A 12,895-nucleotide genomic window follows, 5' to 3' on the forward strand; every position below is an offset into this window, starting at 1 on the left:
AAGAACTATTGAATTAATAAATAAGAATAGGAGTTGGATCTATAAAAAATTAAATACAGCACTGGTCCATTTGTTTAAAAAAAATAACATTACCAGTATCAAAAATGAAAGGGATGATTTCACCTTCAATAAAAGGAAATTAAAGAAATTATTAGGAGATATTTTGCCAAATGAAATGATAATAAATCCGAAAATCTAAGTGAAAGGGATTAATATTTTAAAAATATACAAATTGCCTAACCATGTCAGTGAAGGCATGGCGCAAGTGTCCCAGTGTGCCAAAGGAGGGGCACTCCATTCTCCCTCTTTACCTCACCTGAGGAAATTTTCACATGACATGCCCCTCTGTCCAGCAGCCCAATGTAAAAAATTCTTCACTTTGCTATCTGGGGTAATGTGTGTGTGTGTGTGTGTGTGTGTGTGTGTGTGTGTGTGTGTGTGTGTGTGTCTCACAGGTAGCTAGAAAATGCAGTTTGGGCACATAATCTCTAAAAGATTTGCCAATGATGACCTAGAGAAACAAAAGAGGAAATAGAATACTTATATAATCCCATTTCAAAAAAATAATTTGAAAAAGTCATTGGGGGCATCTGGGTGGCTTATTAGATTGAGAGCCAGGTCCAGAGATGGGAGGTTCTAATTTCAAATTTGGCCCTAGACACTTCCTAGGTGTGTGACCCTGGGCAAGTCACTTAACCCCCATTGCCTAGCGCTTACTTCTCTTCTGCATTTGAACCAATATTCAGTATTGATTCTAAGATGGAAGGTAAGGGTTAAAGAAAGAAAGAAAAGAAAAGAAAAGAAAAGAAAGAAAGGAAGAAAAGAAGAAAAGAAGGAAGGAAGGAAGGAAGGAAGGAAGAAAGGAAGGAAGGAAAGAAGGAAGGAAGAAATGCCAGCAATGTACTGCCTAAGAAAAAATCCCCAAGACCAGATGGATTCACACATTATTTCTATCAAATATTTAAAGAACAATTGATCCCAATACTATACAAACTATTTGGTAAAATAATCAAATAAGGAGTTCTACCAAATCCTTTTTTATGACAAAAATATATTGCTTGTACCTAAGCCAGGAACACCAACAACAGAGAAAGATAATTACAGACCAATTTCTTTAATGAACATTGATGTAAAAATCTTAAATATATACTAGCAAAGAGGCTACAGCAATGTATCACAAAGGTCATTCACTATAACCAGGTGAATTAAATATGGAAATATGTTTTTGTAATTATACATGTATAACCCAGATAGAATTGCCTGTTAGCTCAGGTAAGCTGGAGAGGAGAAGGGAGGGAGATAATTTAGATCATATATTTGGAAAACTTATAGGGAAATTTGTGATAAAAATAAAAATTTAAAAATTTAAAAAATTGTCATGAGTATATTTTTCATTGTTTTTATTAAACATTTGTTAATATATCACTGACTAGATGATATAAATTAATCAATCAATATTTATTAAGTGCCTATCTTGTGCCAGAATCTGGATAAGTCTTAAGTGCAGGATAACATGCATGCTCTGTTACCAATCAACTAAATTCACTGGGATGGATGAGTTTTAATTCACTTAGTAACATTCAGAGTATCTAAAAATCCATTTAGAATGGCTGATCTGAGTGGTTTAATTCTGTCAGGGAAGAGGCATTACCAGGAATAGGCTTCCTCCCTTTCAACTACCAACATAATGGAATTTTTTCTTGGAGGAGGAATTGGTCTCTGGAGGATCAGGAATTAAAGTTTCTATTCCTTGTGGGGAAATATGACACCCCAACACTTATGTAGTACATTATTTGCAAAATGTTCTTCCTTAATGATATCACTTTTGTCTTACCACAGACTACTTCTGTGAAGTCGTCATTACAGGTACTTTTTTTAACTTCATTTTGCAGATAATGAAACTGTGTCAGCTAATTTGCAGAAAATGGATTTGAACCCAGGCCTTCTCAGGTCTAAGTTCAACATTCAGTCAATGATGTCATGATGTTCTGACATTTACAGATTCATTTGTACATGACAATCCAATGAAATTGGCAATGAATTTTATATAAACTAAAACAAATTAAGAAAGCAAAAGTTATTTGCCTATAGTCATATAGTCACTAATAATAGTCCTGGGATTAAAATTTTCCATTTTCCAAGGCAAGCATTCTTCCCATTATATGCCACCTTGGTTTCCATAAAAATATTTATAGAACATTTTATATCTATTACTTAATTTTCTTCTCAGAACAGTTCCCAGAGGTAGGTAGGCTAATTCTAATTCTGGGGAAATTAAGACATTGCTATCAAGGGTCAAGCACAAGAAGCTTAGAAGAGCCCTTTCAGGAACTCATGTGCTACATACCTAGAATAGGTATGAAATACGGTTCATCACATTAGAGTTGACTCCCTGAGGCAATAGTCCCAAGTATCAATGATGCTCATTGTTTAGGATTCACTTTTGAAAAGGCAGGATGGACTTTACTAGCACCTTCATGATTAATTACCATGTAAGAGATGATTTTTCAGCAAATCATTTTCCTCCATTGAAACTTTTCAATTTTTAGAACTATTCAGGGATGCAGTAGATGACTTAGTGGGTTTGGGAATTTCCTGTGACAAGTGGAGTTAGGTTAAAGATACCATAGGGGAAGACTCTTAGAACCAGTTGGGAAACCTGATTTGATCACCTTTACAGTCCCTATGATTAAAACTATGATTCAAAAGCAGTACATAAATCTAGACAATTAGATGGCACAGGGGAAAGAGTACTGGGCCTGGACTATGGAATACATGAGCTCAAATGTGGTCTCAGACATTTACTATCTTTGTGAACTTGGACAAGTCATTTAACCTCTGACTGCCTCAGTTTCCTCAACTATAAAATGGGTATAAGAATAGCACTTAACTTGCAGAGCTGCAGTGAAAATCAAATGAGATAATATTTTTAAAGCTCTGAATAGTGTGTCTGGCACATAGCAAGTGCTATATAAATGCGTATTCCTTTCCCTCCTAAATGTAATATTCCATTTATGTTGAGTAATATATTTTAGTTAATGTGTCATTTAAAATCAGATTTTTGAGCTGCAAACCTGTAAAGCTATATTATATGATGATATTAAATATTATATAGAAATTTAAGATTTGTAAAGCATATTACATATTTATACCTCATGGATCCTCATATAAATCCTATGATAGTTTTATTATTGTTACTTTATATAATAGGAAACTAAGTCAAATAGATGTTAAGAGACTTACCAGCATCACATAATTAGTATCTAAGACAATATTTTAATTCAAGTCTTCAAAACCCCCAGTCAAACACTATCTCTATTTAGCTATCTAACTGAATTGTATTTTAAAGTTTTATTGGATGAATGTAAGACAGAAGAGGCTGTATTTGATTAGACATAATGGAATTTGAAATGATTTCATATCTGAAAATAATTGAAGTATTTCAAATGACTAAAATTTAATTTGAGGTAATTTTATATCTAAAAAACCTTTTTTACATAAAAAGAACAAATAATCTTATACTTTGTTTGATTCAGTTTATTGAGTGCCTATCATGTATGAAGAATTTTGATTGATACTGGAGACAGAAAGTATATACAAAATAATTCTTCAGATAGCAAGAGAAAAAGGAAAAGATATGAGGAATAAAATATTTCATAGAATCCTAGATTGATTTATCCATTAGGTTTGTTCTTTCTTTCATATTCTTTGTTATAGGGCAGTGTTGGGAAACATTTTCAAGATTGCATGCCCAAACTGCAACTTCAAGCTGCCTAGGAGCCCCCCACATTACCCTGGACAGTGGAGGAAGGAAGTTCTTGCATTGGGTGGCTGGACAGAAGGTCAGGACGAAAAATGTCCTTGCGCTTTGTGGAGATATTGGAAGGGAGCAGTCCCATCTGTGCTGGCATGGCACTCATGCCACGGCTTTTCCAACATGGTTATAGGAGATGATTCTCTGAAAGAGGAGGAAGGAGAGATGTTTTGAGCAATGGAAGTAATTTTAAAATGAAATATATCGATAACATTAAAAAGGAAACAATGGAGTACACTAAAAAGAACAAAAAATACTTACCAGGATATTATTACAAAGAACAGTTCAGTTCATGTAATTAAAACCAATCTGATCCAACCAGCAATTATTAAGACTCTGAAACATTTCAGAACATGTGTTATAGAATGGGTATAAAGAGACAAAAGGAAAGCCAATCCCTTCCCTATTGGAGTTAATACTATATTGGGGAGAGGGGCGAAATATAACCTATAAGAAAATATATTCATACTTATTTTTTTCCATTATTCTAATTTTATTTTTTAGAAAAAAAATTTTTCCATGGTTACATGATTCATGCTATTCCTCTCTCCTCCCTGACACTGCACACCCCCTGCCCCTGTTAGTCAACTCACATTTACACTGGTTTCTTCATATGTCATCAATCAAGACCGATTTCCATATTATTGATAGTTGTACTAGGGTGGTCGTTTAGAGTCTACATTCCAAATCATGCCCACAACAACCCATGTGTTCAAGCAGTTGTTTTTCTTCTGTGTTTCCACTCCTGTAGTTCTTCCTCTGAATGTGGGTAGTGTTCTTTTCCATAAATCCCTCAGAGTTGTCCTAGATGATTGCATTAGAAGTCCATTACGTTCGATTTCACCACAGTGTATCAGCCTCTGTGTACAATGTTCTCCTGGTTCTGCTCCTTTCACTCTGCATCACTTCCTGGAGGTCATTCCAGTTCATATGGAATTCCTCCAGGTCATTATTCCTTTGAGCACAATATTATTTTATCAGCATATACCACAATTTCAGCCATCCCTCAATTGAAGGGCATATCCTCATTTTTCTAGTTTTTTTGCCACCACAAAGAGCATGGCTATAAATAGTTTTGCACATATCTTTTCCCCAGTGATCTCTTTGGGGCACAAACCCAGAAATGGTATGACTCAATCAAAGGGCAGGTAATCTTTTAGAGCTCTTTGTACATAGTTCCAAATTGCCATCAAGAATGGTTGGATCAATTCACAACTCCACCAGCAGTGCGTTAATGTCCCAATTTTGCCACATTCCCTCCAACATTCATTACTCTCCCCTGCTGTCATAGCCAATCTGCTAGGTGTGAACTGATACCTCAGAGTTGTTTTGATTTTCATTTCTCTATTATTAGAGATTTAGAACACATTCTAATGGGCTTATTGATAGTTTTGATTTCTTTATCTGATGAATTGCCTATTCATGTCTCTTGCCCATTTATCGATTTGGGGAATGGCTTGAGTTTTTGTACAATTGATTTAGTTTCTTGTATATTTGAGTAATTAGACATTTGTCAGAGTTTTTTCTTATAAAGGTTTTTTCCCCAATTGGTTCTTTCCCTTCTGATTTTGGTTGCAGTGTTTTTGTTTGTAAAAAATTTTTAATTCAATGTAATCAAAATAATTATTTTACATTTTATAATTTTTTCTAACTCTTGCTTGGTTTTAAAATCTTTCCTTCCACAGAGATCTGACAATTATATACTTCTGTGTTCGCCTAATTTTTTTATGGTTTCCTTCTTTACATTCAAGTCATTCACCCATTCTGAATTGAACTTGGTGTAGCATATGAGATGTTGATCTGAACCAAATCTCTCCCATATTGTTTTCCAATTTTCCCAGCAATTTTTGTCAAATAGTGGATTTTTGTCCTGAGTTGGGCTTTTGGGGTTTATCATAGATGTCTGTCTTGCTGATGTTACTTACCCAAAGTCTATTCCACTGATCCTCCCTTCTGTCTCTTAGCCAGTACCATATTGTTTTTATGACCACTGCTTTCTAGGATAGCTTAATATCAGGTACTGCTAGGCCTCCTTCCTTCACATTTTTTCATTATTTCCCTTGATATTCTTGATCTTTTGTTCTTCCAAAATTTTGTTATAGTTTTTTCTAATTCTGTAAAAAAGTTTCTTGGTAGTTTGATAGTTATGGTACTAAATAAGTAAATTAATTTGTGTAGAATGGTCATTTTTTTATCTTAGCTCGTCCTACCCATGAGCAATCAATGTTTTTCCAATTGTTTAGATCTAGTTTTAATTGTTTGGAAAGTGTTTTTAGTTGTGTTTTTATAATTCCTGTATTTGTTTTGGTACATAGATTCCTAAGTATTTTATATTGTCTAGGGTGATTTTAAATAGTGTTTCTCTTTCTAACTTTTGCTTCTGTGATTTGTTGGAAATATATAGAAATGCTGATGACTTATGTTCATTCATTTTGTGTCCTGAATCTTTGCTAAAGTTGTTGATTATTTCTAATAGCTTTTTAGTTGATTCTCAAGGATTTTTAAATAGACCGTTATATCATCTGCAAAGAGTGATAGCTTAGTCTCCACATTGCCTATTTTAATACCTTCAATTTCTTTTTCTTCTCTAATTGCTACTGCTAGTGTTTCTCTAGTACAATGTTAAATAATACAGGTGGTAATTGGCAACCTTGTTTCAAGCATGATCTTATTGGGAAGGCTTCTAATTTATCCCCATTGCATGTAATGCTTGTTGATGGTTTTAGGTACATAATGTTTATTATTTTTAGGAAAGGTCCTCCTATTCCTATGCTTTCTAGTGTTTTCAATAGGAATAGGTGTTATATTTTGTCAAAGGCTTTTTCAGCATCTATTGAGATAATCATGTTATTTTTGTTTTTTAGCTTGTTGATATGTCAATTATGAGGATGGTTTTCCTAATGTTGAACCATCCTTGAATTCCTGGTATAAATCCCACATGATCATGATGGATAACCCTCGTGATCACTTGCTGGAGTCTTTTTACTAGTATTGTATTTAAGATTTTTGCATCTATGTTCATTAGGGAAATTGTCACTGTTCCCTCTATGTAAACTTCTTCTAGTTACCCTGTTGATAATAACAATATTTAATAGTTACCAATATCTTCTTTTTTTCTAGGGATACAAATCAATTGAACTTATTGGGTCCCTTAAAGAAAAGATTACTCCCCATCTTAATTACTTAATGGTGATTCTCTTGAGTTCTGTGTTTGGGCATCAAACTCTCTAAGTCCAGTTTTTTTCTTTATGAATGCTTGAAAGTCTTTTATCTTATTGAATGACCATTCTTTCCCCTGCAAAAATATACTCAGTTTTGCTGGATAGTAGATTCTTGATTTTAGACCCAGTTCTTTTGCTTTCTAGAATATTGTATTTCATGCCTTCCAGTCCGTCAGTGTAGATGCAGCCAAATCTATGTTATCCTGTGATTCCCTGATATCTAAATGACTTCTTCTTAGCAGCTTGCAATATTTTTCCTTGGTCTGGTAGTTTTTGAATTTGGCTATAATATTCCTTCAAGTTGTCAGTTGAGGTTTAAATGTAGGAGGTGATATGTGGATTCTTTTAATTTCCACTTTTCTCTGTTGTTCAAGAATTTCAGGACAGTTTTCTTGAATAATTTCTTGTAGGATGATTTCCAAACCTTTTCTTTTATCATGATGTAATGGTAAACCAATAATTCTTAAATTGTCTCTTTTAGCTCTGTTCTCCAGATCTTTGGGTTGAATCAATGAAGTGTTTCATATTCTTCTCAAATTTTTCATTTTTTTTATTTTGTTTTATATATTCTTGCTGCCTTGTGAAGTCATTTGTTTCTAGTTTATGAGTTGTATTTTTTAGAGACTGAATTTCATCCCTGACTTTTTGGGCAGCCTTCTCCTTCTGGTCTGATTTTCTTTGTAGATCATCTTTTTCCTTTGCTTTATTTTTGAGCTGGTCCATTTTAGCTTTTAGGATTTTATTTTCTTCTTTTAGTTCATGTATTTCCTTTTTCAAATTGTCTTCAGCCTCTTTTGATTATTTTCTGAGTTCCTGAAGTTCTTGAGTTAATTGAATTTTGAATTTCAAAGCCTGTGTCCAATTCACTGGAACTTCTTCCTCTTCTTCTATTCCATTTGCTCTCTTTTCGCTTCCTGGAAAGAAGCTGTCAATTGTAATTTCTTTTCTCTTTTTCTGTTGTTTACTCATATTTTTTTCCTTTTTGTGTTCTTCTAGTTTAATCAGATGGATTTAATGAGCTTTGATGAGAGATCTTTCCCCAGCTGGTAATTGAGGTTTGTAGTTAGGTTCTCTGCAGTCTGTGGGGGAGGGGTGTTGGAGTTTCCCTGCCCTCTGAAGACTTCTTGTTGGTCCAATTGATGAGATTAAGCCTGGATTAATCTGTATTGCTTAGTGTGCCCTGAGATGAAAACCTGGAGAGAAGGGGTAAAAATGGAAAAAAAAGTGGAGGGACAAGATGGAGTGTTTTCCCTGAGCTGTCTAGCAGTAGGGTCCCTTTTCTCTATCCTGCTGTTAGAGCTGGTTTTCTTTCCTCTTGAAGCCCTTTGTTCTCTATCTGTGTGGTAAAAGTCTGAAGTTTTATTCCATCTACGCCACCATCTTCCAAGTATTTTTGCTGTGTTTCTCTGGCTTTCTCCTCTGGCTACCTCCCTGGTGCCTGTGTTCAGCTCCCTGAGTCCTGTGCCAGCAAGACCCTCTCTCCTGGCTGGTGAGCCTGTCCACCTGCCTGGAGATTTCAGGGATTGCTGGAGACTCCAAACAGCCCATGGGGGAGGGGTGATGGGATTCCCCTTCTAAACCCTCAGACCCAACAGTTCAATAATTAAAGCCTTTTTCTTGGCATACCTCTTGAGCTGTCCCCTGTTCTTTCCCATTGTTTGATTTGCTCCTCTTTCTTCTGAAGCACTTTATTTTCTCTCTTGGTGTGGAGAGGTGTGGAGGTTTTAGGATTTTCTCTGTCTAAGCTACAGTCTTCCCAGAATTCTTTATATTCATACATATTGATGAAGGAGAAAATATTAATGATTAGGCGTAGTAGGAAAACTTTCCATAGGAGTTGATATTTTATTTAAACCCTGAGTAGATCCAGGGATTCTAAGAGGCTAAGATGAGACCAATTTATCCTCATCAAAATCTCTGCTACACATTGCCTTGGTATTCTATTAATCATGGAGTTAAGGCAGTACAGTGTGAATAGTTTACTTCTGTATATTGTCTTTTTTCTTGAATGTTACAAAGCTATCTATACTTAGTCAGTATTGTTCTTGGCCTGGGCATGATCAGTTGTCAATCACTTTTGTCCAAACAGTCTAACAAATGAGGTCCAGAAATGCTACCCAAGGCACATACTTCAATTCCAGAATGTCTATGATCCCAATCTAAGAAATCAAATGAAACAAAAATCAGGAACCTCAACAAAGAGACTATGGAATAAAGAAGTCAAAGACCAAAAAGAAAGAATTTAGACAACCTAAGAGAATCATCTAAGTTTGCAATTTGGGTAAAAGGACCAAAAAAGTGGGAGAACCAAAGACATAAACATTAACTTTATTTTTGTAGTATTTTACAGTTTACAAATCATTTTACTCCGTTCACTCTAAGAGCCAGGAAACACTATAATAGAAGTGAGAGGAAATGAGAACTAGATTTGGAGTACTCAGGAAAGAACTGCTTCAGAATTTGGGGTCATACACATATCTTGTTTTATTTCTTTCAGCAACTCCCTTTCTCTGTCTAGGTCTCAGGTTTCTCAAATATAAAATAAAAAGGTTGGATTAGATGGGCACTGAGGTCAAATACTGCTCTAAATCTTAGCAATAAACATTTTCTTGGGAAAGGACTTCTATTATATTTCCTTTTCAAGGCCATAAGGAATCTCAAAGTCAAGTGTCTAGGCCAAGATTTCAGGAAGGAACAATAAATAGGCTCCCATGGTTGGAGAAAGGAATTGGGTCACAAAGAACTAGGCAGTTGTTGACATTTTTTCTGCCCAAGACAACTAATTTCACCACTTTCTTATGATTAAATAGGCTAGTGTGCCTCAAAGCACTCCTCACGTCAGATCTTCATAGCATAGTTCTGGGACAAGAAGGGACTTAAGACATCAACAAGGGAAACACCATTATTTTATAAATTGGGAACCTGAGGTTCAGGGAGCATAAAAATACTTCATATGAGTATAAATTAAAAGTTGTACTAGACTGCAGAGGCCATCAAGTGGACTCTTCATTTTAGAGATGAAGATACTACTCAAAGAAATTTCTCAACCATTATCATATAGCTAGGAAATATTTAAGGCAGGGATTAAATCTACTAGCCCACAGAAACTTTTCAAAAGATGCCAGGAAAACCAACAAAAATAACACCAATGATGATGATAGCTGAATTTTGTGTAGCCCTTTGCAGATTTTCAAGTTATTCATATATACTTGCACATTTGAATCCCACAAACAACTTAATGTGTTAGATTTTGAAGATACCATGGCCCTCATTTTTCAGAGGAGGAAACTGTGATTCACAAAGTATAAGTGAATTGCTCATAGTTTTGCAGCTAGTCTCAGAGGCAAAATTTGAACCCAGGTTTCTACTCATTTAAAGCTTATTGATCTTTGAATATACACAGTAAAGCAGGATTTTGTGTATGTTTGTGTGCATATCTACCTACTTATCTATCTTTCTATCATGGGCTAAGTCCCAAATTTGGCCTGGTGCAGAAGATTCAAGGCTTTTCTTATTTAAGATGCAATAGCCATTTTTGCACCATATGAATTCAGTAAATTAGTATAATATTTGTAGTATTAAAATAGATAACAGAAAAATAAGAGGATATAAAACAATTTCTCTTTTGTAGTCAGAAAATTAAGAAAGCTCCCTATAGCCACTTGGAGGTCAGGGAAAATATTTCTAAGATCTTCTTTATCCCCAGGTCAGTGCTTTTATAATTCAAAGGACCACTCTAGTAGATCACCAGGTGGGACTGAGCCAAGAGGTGGGATAGAGCACTGGCAAAGGCCACCACAGCTGTCATAGCCCTGGGTGCCAGAACAGACTCCTACCACAACATTTAAAAAGCAAGATATGTATAATAAGGATTTGCATTTTCACATATAATCCTCTCTTTCTGCTTTGTTTTGTATATGGAAATATTATTTTTTGATAGGTGGTGTTCATTAAATTCAGAATCAGAAATAAACTTATATCTCTTCTTAGAAGAATAAAAGATAATGACAAAAATTTCATTGCTATTTTCCTAAATCAGGTGATGTCATTGGCTCCTTTGGTTCCTTATGTTGCATTTTCATTAGCTAGGCTCACTGGGGGCTTTTTTTAGCCTTGGGGAATAAGAAACAGTGAACTCTGGGTTTCATGTTCTGACTAAAAGTTCCTGAAAAGGGGCAGCTGGGTAGCTCAGTGGAGTGAGAGTCAGGCCTAGAGACAGAAGGTTCTAGGTTCAAATCTGGCCTCAGACACTTCCCAGCTGTGTGATCCTGGGCAAGTCACTTGACCCCCATTGCCTACTCTTACCACTCTTCTGCCTAGGAGCCAATACACCGAAGTACAAGGGTTTAAAAAAATTAAAAAAAAAAGTTCCTGAAAACATGATAAACCAAAAAATCCCCTCCATCCCATTCCACAGAAATTTGTGGGACACAGCATGTTTAGCACCTTGGACAGGATATCAGATGGAATTCTTTCCAGTTAAAATAATCTAACAATCACAATGTTAAAAATATGCTAACTGAGGGCAGGGAGATTTAGAATATGACCAGTAACAGGTTCATTGGTAGGATCCAGATCTCAGGGCTATTCTCCTGTATGAGCAGTCATGATTTTAAAATGTTATTGTCCTTTCCTTCTTTGAGGGAAATAAATTAATTAATTTCTTTCCACTAGAGGAAGCAAAATTAGTCTTTAGATTCCACTGTAAAACTTGTAATTTCATTATGGATTTAAAAGTATGAAGATTTAACACTATACCTTGGACTCTATATTCAATGACTCTGAAGTCAGTTTTTCAGCATCCCAGTTGGCAGTGAGAAGGTACTTCCAGATGCAATGGAATACACAAGAGGTGACTTAAGATTTTTTTTAATAAAAAAAGGAAAAAAAAAACAACAAAACAAACCACTTGCCTTCAGCACGTACCTTCTGTTCCTGCCTTTAGCAGCACCTGTGCCACCCTGGGAATGCATACCCATTGATACAATCCTACATGAAATAATTTCCTTTCCCACTGTTCATCATACTCAGCCCTTACCCTGCTGTGTGCTTCATGCACATTTTCAAGCAGGGAAGCTTTTCAAATGGATGCACCTCATTAACTGCAATAAGAGTGACCCAGCTTGGCCTCCAGGGATGCTGTTCCAATACTTTGGAGGCATATGGGCTTTTATAGGTGTATTTATCCTGGCCATGTACTCAATGGAGTCTTAAAACATGCAACTATTCTGCTCTTGGCTTTTGTTCAAAATAGTCAATTTTTACAGAAAAGGATACCCTATTAGTGATCATTATTTGCACTGGTAGCTTTCTTCTGTCCCCCAAAGATTTTTTTCTCTTTTTGAACAGAAAATTATTCTTTTACATGGATGAGCTCCATCAGTAGTGATGCAGGGAGAAAGCAAGTGACATTTTCCCCATTTTCCAGGTGGAGAAAGAGAAAGGTTCATTGAGTCACCAAATAGTATTAAGATGGGATAAAATGGAAATGATGATGATAGAAATGGAAGCTTCCCTCAATGTGTTTTTATTAAACATATAGCATGTGCCAGGCACTGTGAAAAGGATATAAAGAAAGAAAGACAGAGGGGAAATACCCTCTACCCTAAGGAAAGGGAATTTTTCAAGCATACACAATGGAATGTGGTAGAACAGAGAAGAGAGGGCAGAGGGCAGTTGGAGTCTTGGTAGAGGGGTTTCTGGGAGTGCAATGGACTTTCATGGGAACTGCTCTGGGACTCTGAGGAGAGAGTCAGCTCTGAGACCCTGCTTCAGGACTGGAAATAACCCATTCTTGTGAGATTCCTACCTGATCCTGAAATCTACTGAATCCCTGCAATTGTTCCTGTTTCACTGATAA

The sequence above is a fragment of the Gracilinanus agilis genome, chromosome 2 (genome assembly GCF_016433145.1).
Source record: "Gracilinanus agilis isolate LMUSP501 chromosome 2, AgileGrace, whole genome shotgun sequence".
In the NCBI taxonomy this organism is placed as follows: Eukaryota; Metazoa; Chordata; class Mammalia; order Didelphimorphia; family Didelphidae; genus Gracilinanus; species Gracilinanus agilis.